Here is a 9,551-nt window from a genome sequence, read left to right as displayed (position 1 = left end):
CTCTGAGGAGTGACCCTAAAGGACAGTGGTGAAGAAAAGTTCCACCCAGTGTGCAAAACCTTGAGCAGTACGCTCGGTTATCAGCTTCATCTAGAAGGTGAGGTGGTCTGAGATGTGGATATTCTCTAATTCTAGAGAAGTAGGGAATGGTTTGGCTCACTGGTCAGGAGCCTGGAAGGTACAAAACCAAGATCACTGACAAAGAGGACTAGGGAAAGGTAGATGGACAGACTTCCGGAAGTGGGTACCAAATGTGCAAGCTTCTGGGTCTCCAAACCCTACAGAGCACCTGCAGCCAGATGCAGACAGAATGATTCCTGAGGTGAGTGCCCCTCTTCCTGTCCACCCAAATCCATGCACAATAGCTTTTAAACACAGTGGCCATGGTGCCAGGAATGGGGGCAATACCTGGGCCCAATACCTTGGACTCCCCCTCATCAAGACTGAGCCAGTTCCAACACTCTGAGGGTTCCATCTTTCGAAAGCAAGGTCCACGCCAAGCAGCAGGTGTGGTTCTCCTCCTCAGAAGATCAGCCGAGCTCCTGGTGGCAGGTGGGTTGCCTTGAATCCCTTCCTTCCATCCTGGAGAGCACAGTAATTCATCCTTACTAGAACCAGTGTGTGCTTGGGGTTCAAGATTGTCTTCCTTGTCCACTGTGCTTCCACGAAGAAGGTACCGTAATGAGGTCACCTCAGACTTATGCACTTTCAGCTCTTACATTTAGATTGTGACCCGTTTTGAGTTAATTTGTCATATGCTATGATGTAATAATGATATGGTGATCCATGCAACAGATCCATTGGTCTTACTTAGTTGTGCCTTACTGCCCAGAAGCAGGGGGCCTTGCAGAACAGTGGGGCAGCCTGTTGGAATGCTCAGAAGTCACCAGCAGCAACATGACACATGTGGGTGTGGGCCCTGAACTCCTGGGCATGGTGTTTGATTCGAATAGCACCGTGTTCCCCACACCTAGAAATTACAGGTCTCAGAATCAATGTGGAAGTGGAAGTGGCCCATCTCACTCTTGGATCTGCACAATTTTTGCTTCTTGTTCCCAAAACAGTAGGTTTTGCCAGTTAGAGGTCCTAGTTCCCACGAAGGCAGAACTGTACTAGGGAACACGGTAATGTCTGCACTAAAAAGGAAGTTGTGGCTTCCACCTGGCCCCTTTATGCTTCTCATGCGGGGGGCACCAAATAGCCAAAAAGGACATTCAATTCTTCGTTACAGTACCAGTCAAGGTCATTCATCCTGGTGACCATGAGGCACAAGAGCTGTGGGTGGAATGCATGTAGATGCAAAAAGGGCAGGGAAGGGTATGTCTGTACCCAGCCAGGAGATTCACCGGGCATCTCCTAGAACCTTCCACCCAGTTGTAATTGGCAATGGGCAGCCTCACCAAGGACAGTCCCCAAAGGGAAGGCAACCAAGGGATCAGAGCTCTCAGAGATGAAAACCTGTATCATCTCTCCTGGCAAGTAGTTGAGCTCTGCAGAGGGTTAACTGAGGGAAGGAGGAGGGAGACCATATCAATTACAGAGTCGGGACCAGCTACAGCAGTGGGGACGATGCTTGCTTCATTAACCTTCTTGTCTTTATCTTCCTTAATTCACATCTAGCGTCACCTCGAAGGGGCCTTGTTTACAGTGGATTATACCTCCCTTTCTGGGGAAAAAGTAATGACAACTTTGTTAACATGGACAAAAACAGAGGCCGCATGTTGTAGTAGGGAAGTCCTATGTAATGCAGGGGTGTGAGTGGATCTCAGTGGCACAAGGGTTAGATCGTACTGAGACACAAACCTTTCTTCTCGAATGCCTTGACTACTTCCCTGTTCTCTCTGACGTTGCTGCTCACCTTCGAGTGTAGATGAAAGGCCACGCTATGTACTGTGGGACCTGGTTTCTGAGTGCTGCCAAAATTGGTTGACAACCCAGAAGCTTGGGGTGAACCCTGACCCATGGGGATAGGATATGGTTGGAAGCTGTGGGCTACTCCAAGGTATGCTTCCTCTTTACAGTCTTCTAGAGGAGTCTGACCACAAACTGAGTATACACACTCTGGCAGTGTATGCAGTGTATGCAGTGTCTCTCTTTGGCCCATATGAAGCAAGTCAACACAGTAAGGCATTGAACACCCCCTGTCTCGTGTCTTCCCCGCCCAAATTTTCCTCTTCCTTGCCCTCAGCCCCCTGGGCTTTCACCTGAATCCTGGCCACATGCTCTGTTCTAGAGGACCTAGACAAGGGGTTTCCGAGAGCTTTCTCCCCCTGTGTGACCCACCCTGGGGTCAGTCCCAGAGCCGGAGTCTGACCACTCCAACGCTGCTGCTGAAACCAGAAGAATAGAGAGACCCTGTGGGGGCAGGAACTGACCAACTTCTTTGCAGATGGGGGGCAAAGAGGTAGACATCTGAGAAAAAAAGGAGAGGAGGGTGGGCAAGAACAGCAAGGAGGGAGAGGAGAGCAGAGGGTGGAAAAGTTAAGTCCCAATGAAGGTTGTCCCCTGTAAATGGGTCTGGGTAAGAAGTTTTCTGGGAAGGAGTGGCTGGATTCAGCAGCACAAGGGAAGACAATATTCTTTCCCCAGAATGAGAGGACACACCCATCCATGTAGGGCAGGGAGTGAGTTTCTCTGAGCCCCCCAGACCTCCATATTCCTGGGTAGGGACAGGGTCTGACTCTCAGATGATCTGGAAAAACAGTAAAAACATCAGGACTGAGCGGGTGGCACTGGGGGCGGGAGGAGGTAGCCGCAGGAAGAAGGTCCCGAGCAGCACACAGTGATTGCTCCCTTTTCCTGTGCAAGGAGGCCTTGAGGGGCTGGACTCGAGTCCAGGGACCCACCCTCTAGGCTTAGGTCTCCCACCCTCTGACTACTCCAAATCCCTCTATTCATAAACACTGTGGGGCCCATGGCACAATCCCATCTCCAGAGCACAGCCTCACATTCCAATGGAGTTGTAAACTGCAAGAGGAACCGGCCCAGTGGCATTTGGGTGGGTGGAAGCAGGGCAGGAGGAAGTTCAGGTCAATACCGAGAGAATCTCCTGTTACCCCTGCACCCAGCCCTTCACTACCTTGCCTTTCTTTAGATATGTGGGGAGTGCCCCAGGCTAGGGGCAGAAGACTAGGCTTACAACTCTGGTCTGTTAGTTCCTGGGACATCCCAGTCATTCCACCTCCAGGCAAGGACCCACTTTTCCTGCGTTTTTGAGGCAGAAAGAAGGGCAGAGTAGAAGGATCTGAGCTCCAGCCAGTCAGCTGTGCTTGCCTGGGATACCGAAATGGGACCAGAGGGGCCCATCTCTGATAGAGCACGTGGATATTTTTCTAAGGAGGAGTCCATAACTGTCATCAGATTTTCATAAAAGTTTATGATCTGCCCGTGCTGTCCAGTATGGCAGCCACTAGCTACATGGGGCTGTTTAAGGGTAGATTAAAAATAAAATAAAATAAAATAATACAGCTCTTGTGGCTCACCAGCCGCTTGTCAGTGTCTTCATGACCATAGGTAGCTAGTGGCTACCATGTTGGACAGAACAGATGCAGAACATGTTCCTTAGTAAGAAAGTTCAATTGGACAGTGCTGCCCATCACAAAAAAAGTTTTTCCACTTTACTGAGGTATAATTGCTCAATAAATTGTCTGACTTTAAAGTATACAACTTGATGATTTGATTTATATATATATTAGGAAGTGATTACCACAATGAAGTTAGTTAACACATCAGTCCCATCACATGTACCGTTTTGCAAGTATGTGTAGTCAGAACATATAAGATCCACTGCCTTACCAAATTCCAAGTATACAATACAGTATTTTTAACTATAGTCACCGTCCGGAACTTTAGATCCCACTCCAGTAAACCTGCACAGGGAAACTGAGACCTAAAGAGGGGGTCAGCTGCCCAAGGCCCCAATGGAAGCCAGTGGTAGTGGCAAGATGAGATGCCCTTCATAAAATGTAAGATTGTATAAAAGTATCTTCTTATACCTACAGCTCACTGTTCCACAACAGTCTGGGATGGCAGGAGACCGGGCTTTAGTTGGGGCTCTAGATGGGGGGAAGGGCGAGGTACTGAGTTTGTTCCTCCCCTCCCCCCTCCCTGTGTTGGGGGGGGTGCCCTAGCCCTTTAGGATAAAGAAGGCTTAGAGGACTAGGACTCCCTCCCCTCCCCCATGATGACCTCATCCTCACAAAAATGTGAGAAGGGCAATGGGGAGGGCTTAATGGAGAGCAGCTGGAGAAGGGGGTGTGTGAGTGGGGGAGGTGGTGCAGTCCTCAGGCCAGAGAAATTGGAGGTGGGGAGAGCTGTGCTGATCCTAACATTCTCCCTGCAGGCATCTTCCTAAAGTCCAAGTCTGTACCTATCACCCCATGCTTACACTCTTCTTGGAATGGAGACCAAATCCTACCCAAGGACTACAAGGGTCTACATGGCCTGGCCCCTGAGGTCTCACCCTTAATCTCAGGTGGCCTCAAACTCCCATCTCTTTGCTCTGTCTCTATTACTAGGTTTGCTCCCACCTCAGGACCTTTGCACTTGTGGTTCCTTGGCCTACGACATTCTCTTCCCACCCCCAGTTAACCCATCTTTCTGATCTCAGCTTAATTAAACACGGGTTCTAGGAGAGGCCTTCCCAGACCCCCCAGGCTAGGTCAGCTTCCTCTGATGTATACTCTTATACTGCTCACCTTTGTAACATTCATCTTGCTTTGTAACGACTCTACACATTTATTTGGGGGTTCTTTGGTAAATGTCTCACTCCTGTAGTAGACCAAGCTCTCCACAGTCTATTTCTGCTCACTGTTATATCTCTAAACCCTTGAACAGTGGTTAGTCCAGAAGAGATGCTCAATAAAAATCTGAGAAATAAATGAAATGATTGCATGGAAGTGTTCCTTCCTACAAGAAACATGCTCCTCAGAGTCCATGCCCACTCCAATTGGCCCATCTCATTAGGACCCAGTGAGGGTGATCATGTGCCCTCTGCCACCCAATAGGAAAGCAGGAGAACCAATGAGCCCTGGAGGCCTCTGGAGACAGTCGAGGTGATCAGGAGTGCGGGGGTGCCGGGATACTGGGTGAGGAGTAACACAAGTGGTGGAATCGATAAGATGACAACCTTGGGAGGTGGGAGAAGCATGATGAGAACAATGTGGTCCAATGTGGCAATAGGGTGGTCAATGAAAACAAGATCCTGGCATGTACCAGAACGAGGGAGTGATAGGTAAGCTGGTTTTAATCCAGAGCCGCTGTGGAAGTGACACGCAAACAGAAATAAGGAATGGGAAACATTTACTGAGTGCTTAGAGTGAGTGCATCACACCCTTTCCATGTACCCGTATATTTCCACAGATGAATCTTTCCAACAACCCTGTGATAGGCACTGCTTTAACCTCTCTGTTTTGCAGAAAAGGAAACCAAGGTGCAGAGAGATTAAGTAACTTGCTCAGGTCACACAGCAGGTAGAGGTGGGTCAGGAAGGGACTCTGGAGCTGTCCTTACCTGCATCATTGTACCATCCCCTTTTGGGGAACAAAATGACCTCTTAAGCGATTGCGGCTATAGTGGACCATGATTTGGATGGGGAGGTGGAAGAGCAAAGAGAGAACTGGAAAGGGGTATTGGGACATTCCCTTCCCCAATCCCCACTGCTTGGTTCTGCCCTTCTTCTGCTCACTGGCACCCCTTTTGTTCCACGCGTCAGTCACATTTATTCTTACTCCTCCTTCCCTGCAAAATGCCAGTGAGGCTGAATCAAACTGCACAGTAAAGAGTATGAGTGAGAGGAAGACTGTGCTGGCCAAGGGGAGGACTTTAGGGAGGTGGGGTGTAGCTGAGGGAGAAGTCCCAGACCACTGAGATTTATGACCAACACAGAAGGGTTGCTGTAGGTTGTCAGATCTTTTGAGAGATGAAACACTGAAAACCTGTTCATTTTTTTTTGGTTTCTGGGCTGTCCCTTATTTTTAAACTGTGGCTCCATGCATACACTGGGTCACATGAGCTCTACGATTGTCATTTGGATTAGACCAGGGCAGGCAGATCGGATGGTGATGGTCAATAATGGCGTTTCTCTTGCCAGGGCGAACTGGTGGGAGTCCAGGATTAAGATTTGGAGAGGGTCCTTTCCTATCACCCTGAGCCCAGCAGGCCCTGAAGGATTCACAGGCGATATCCCAAAAGGGAATGGCAGTTCAGCCCAGATTCCCAGCCATGGCAGTAAAGTGAGTAAAGTGAGTTCCCTGGCTCAGCGTGGCATTGCTGATCTTGCTGTAGTAAACCCCTTGGACTATGAGGATGACGGAGGTCTGGCTAAAGGGCAGGGATCCACGACAACCTCTCAAAGAGGCAGCCCCTCCAAGGGACGCTAGCCATCCACGCAGTCTCAGTCTCACTCCTATGAACTAGTTCACCTCTCACACGACCATTCCCCTATTCTCTTTTCCTAGGTGACTTCAGCTCTTTTAGGGCATTCCGTGACCACTCTCTGTCCCCATCTTTCTTAGACCAAGAGTCCTCCCCTTATCTAAATCTTCTTGGGAGGCATATACCACCCCAAGGGAAACAGTTGACGTGCTTGCTCTACCCCACTCTAAGTACTCAGGAAAGATCAATCCCAGAACTCTGTGCTCCCCTTCCTTGAGCCTACTGAGCTCCCTTCTGCCCACCCACTGGGGACCAGGGCAGACATCTGCTGCTGGCTTACCCTCTGAGTCCCTGTGCCTGCACACCAGACCTGGTCAGTACTCTCCCCTTCTCTGCCCAGGCACAGAGGGCAGAAGATAGCCTTGACATCAGGATTCCTGGGAGTTTGGAGAAAGAGACACTGTATCCAAGCTCAGAGTCACAGAAGCTTTAGCCCTTACCTTCCAAAGCCTGAAATGTTTCCATTCACTGCCTTCATTCTCACTCATCTCTATCTTGACCTGTTTCTGCCCTTAAGGAGGTGGAGAATGGAAGAGAGAGTGGGGAAGGAAGACCCTTGCCTCTGGAGCCAGAGCTGCAGGCCCAAAGATACGCCCTCTTCTAGTTCTCAAGGACCCTAGAGTTGGCATTGTCTTTGCCCCACTGGGCTCAGGCTACACCAATCCTTTGAATTTGCTCTGTCCCCTCAGTGACAGATTAAGGGGACAAAGAGAGAGGCACAGACACAGATAGAGGTACAGAGAGAGAAAAGGCAGAGAGATGGACACACAGAAAAGAACCATTAGAAGATTCAGAATGAAGAAAGAAATGTATTCAAAGGAAGACAGACAAATAAGAAGAGACAGAAATAAGAGAAACAGAGAAACAGATATGAGAGGTGCATGGTAGAGAGAGACAGAGACAAAGAGAAAGTGAGAAAACCAGGGAGAAAGAGGGAAGGGGGGTAAACCCAGGGTTCAGAGTCGTCACCCACCCCCAAAGGGTTGAACCAAACAGGGAGCCTGGGTCTCAGGAGAGAGCTGGGTCTCCCTCTCTGCAGCTCAGTCCTGACACTCTTAACTCAGGTATCCTTAATGTGGAGTCACTAAACTTGGATGGGAAAAAATATTATTTTCACTAATCTCTAGCTGAAATTTAGCATTTCCTTCAATTATGACAGTAGCCACAAACCAGTCGTATTAGCCATAATTATGGCTTTGCCACCAATAAAAATCACTTATATTTTTGTATCCTATTACAGTATTGCAGATATTTTGAAATATCATTTATGCTCCTCACAGCTTCAAAATTATGTGAGGTATCAACCCATTGCTAGATTTTATTTAAAGCATTAATAAAGAAGCACATATATTATGGTATCACATTAAAATAGTTTTATAACTGTATTACAATATAATTGGTTTCCTTTGTAATCTCCTACATATTTCATTTTATGCATTTTAAAGCATTATTCTGAGACTGGGTACCTAGGTTTTACCAGATTGCCACAGCGGAACTTGACACACAAAAGTTTCAGAACTCCTGCATTTAGCTCCTGATCAGGAACCCCCAAAATCTATCCCTCCAAAATCCCTGTGCCCCATAGTAATTTACCTGATTCCTTTCTTTTGTGGAGTTACAGGGAAATGTGGGAGAGAAAGGGAGCCAGGGGCTGGGAGAGGGATGGAGAGAGCAAAGGAAGGAAGGTTGGGAGGAAGCATCCCGGACCCCTATGCAGTAGAAGGAAAGTTCATCAAGGGCACAGGGGGGACTCTTGAGTCAAGGTCAGCTGTCAGAGGAGTCCCATTCTTTTCCAGGAATGGGCCTACCTTAGGATCTCTACTAAGCTTGGTCACTGGCTGGAGACAGCCCTGTGGGATGCTGGCCTTAAACCAGGAAAGAATGGATTTCAGAGAGAAGCAGCTGAGGTCTTTGGTCAATTTTCAGTCTTTAGAGTAGGAGGTGGGTGAAGAGCATTCTCCTGGCCCCACAGTTGCCCATCCAGAAAAATGTCTCCTTATCTGCAAAATGGAGGTGATAAAATCCCCTATCTTAAGAGTTGTGAGAATTAATGGAAACTTGCAAAGCAGTATTTGCACAGGGCCTGGGACAGAGTCAGCTCTCTGTCAGTGGTAGCCATTACCATGGCCATTTTAATGATTAATTATTATTATCACTCTCTCAGAGAGAAGAGCTGCAGGAGGCTGAAGATGGCACATCCTCTCCAAGCTGGAGCAGCTGTGAGAGGTGGGGACCACTTGTCCACACTCCCTTTACCTTCTGCTGAGGCAGGGGTCTTCCCCTAGCTACTGACAGCTCCTGTGTCTGCTGACTCACAGCCAACTTCCTCTCATACAAACAGGAAAACACAGCCAGACAACGGTGCTCGCCTCCTCCCCCCTAACCCCAGAGCTAAGCCAGTCCAGCTGTGAGGGGGAAGTGCCTCAGGTTCTGGGGGACAGACTCCAAGGCTGGGGCTCCAAGCAAGATTTGGGAAGAGGAGAGGATCCATTTCTCTTCAGGCAACAAAGCCCCCCACCCTCACCCCAATTGCTGTAAGAGAATGAGAAGGGGTTTCTCCCAAGGAAGAAAAGAGTGCTTACTGGGTCACTGTGTTTGCAAGGCACCAGGCTTGTCCTCAAAAGGGCAGTCCCAAGCCCTGGTTTGGGAGTAGGAGTGTGGCCTTGCTGCCGTTCACCTCTGAGAAGAGACTTAGGCATGGCCCTTGGGGAGGGAGAAGCGGATGGGGACTCCTTGGCTGGGCATCTGCCCCTATCCCCCAACCTCAAATCGCTGGGCTGCCGCTGAAGGTGTCCCCAGCTTGAAAGGCTATGGCTCTCCGAAACTTCTGGATGCTTGCTCCCGTCCTCCCATTAACAGGGTGCCAGGGTCCAGCCACCGTGCTGGGCGTGGTAGACGGCCTGCCACTCTGGGGTCTTAGGGCCAACCCCTCGGCCTCCTCTTTTGGCACGACGGGGAGGGAACAGCAGATGGGATGCAAAGCCGTGCTCCACACAGCGCCCTCCTTTTTGCGCTGGTTCTACCCCTGTCCCACCTCCATTCTGGGCTCTGCCCCTTTGTCCCTGTCTCTAAGTCTGTCTTGGCCTCCAGCCCTGTTCCGGTCCCTTTCTCGGCCC

At 49.4% G+C, this 9,551-nt stretch overlaps 1 long non-coding RNA gene across 1 annotated transcript; it reads left to right on the top strand.

Moving 5' to 3' along the window:
* The first annotated feature begins 838 nt into the window (after positions 1 to 838).
* Positions 839 to 8,990, top strand: LOC125099680 (uncharacterized). Its single transcript, XR_007127317.1, has 3 exons — positions 839 to 906; positions 8,600 to 8,661; positions 8,777 to 8,990. It is a non-coding gene; the product is annotated as an uncharacterized LOC125099680 (long non-coding RNA).
* The last annotated feature ends 561 nt before the right edge of the window (positions 8,991 to 9,551 follow it).

This window comes from Lutra lutra, chromosome 5 (genome assembly GCF_902655055.1).
Source record: "Lutra lutra chromosome 5, mLutLut1.2, whole genome shotgun sequence".
In the NCBI taxonomy this organism is placed as follows: Eukaryota; Metazoa; Chordata; class Mammalia; order Carnivora; family Mustelidae; genus Lutra; species Lutra lutra.
Note: the sequence above shows the minus strand (reverse complement) of the source record. Positions and strands in the feature narration are given on the sequence as shown.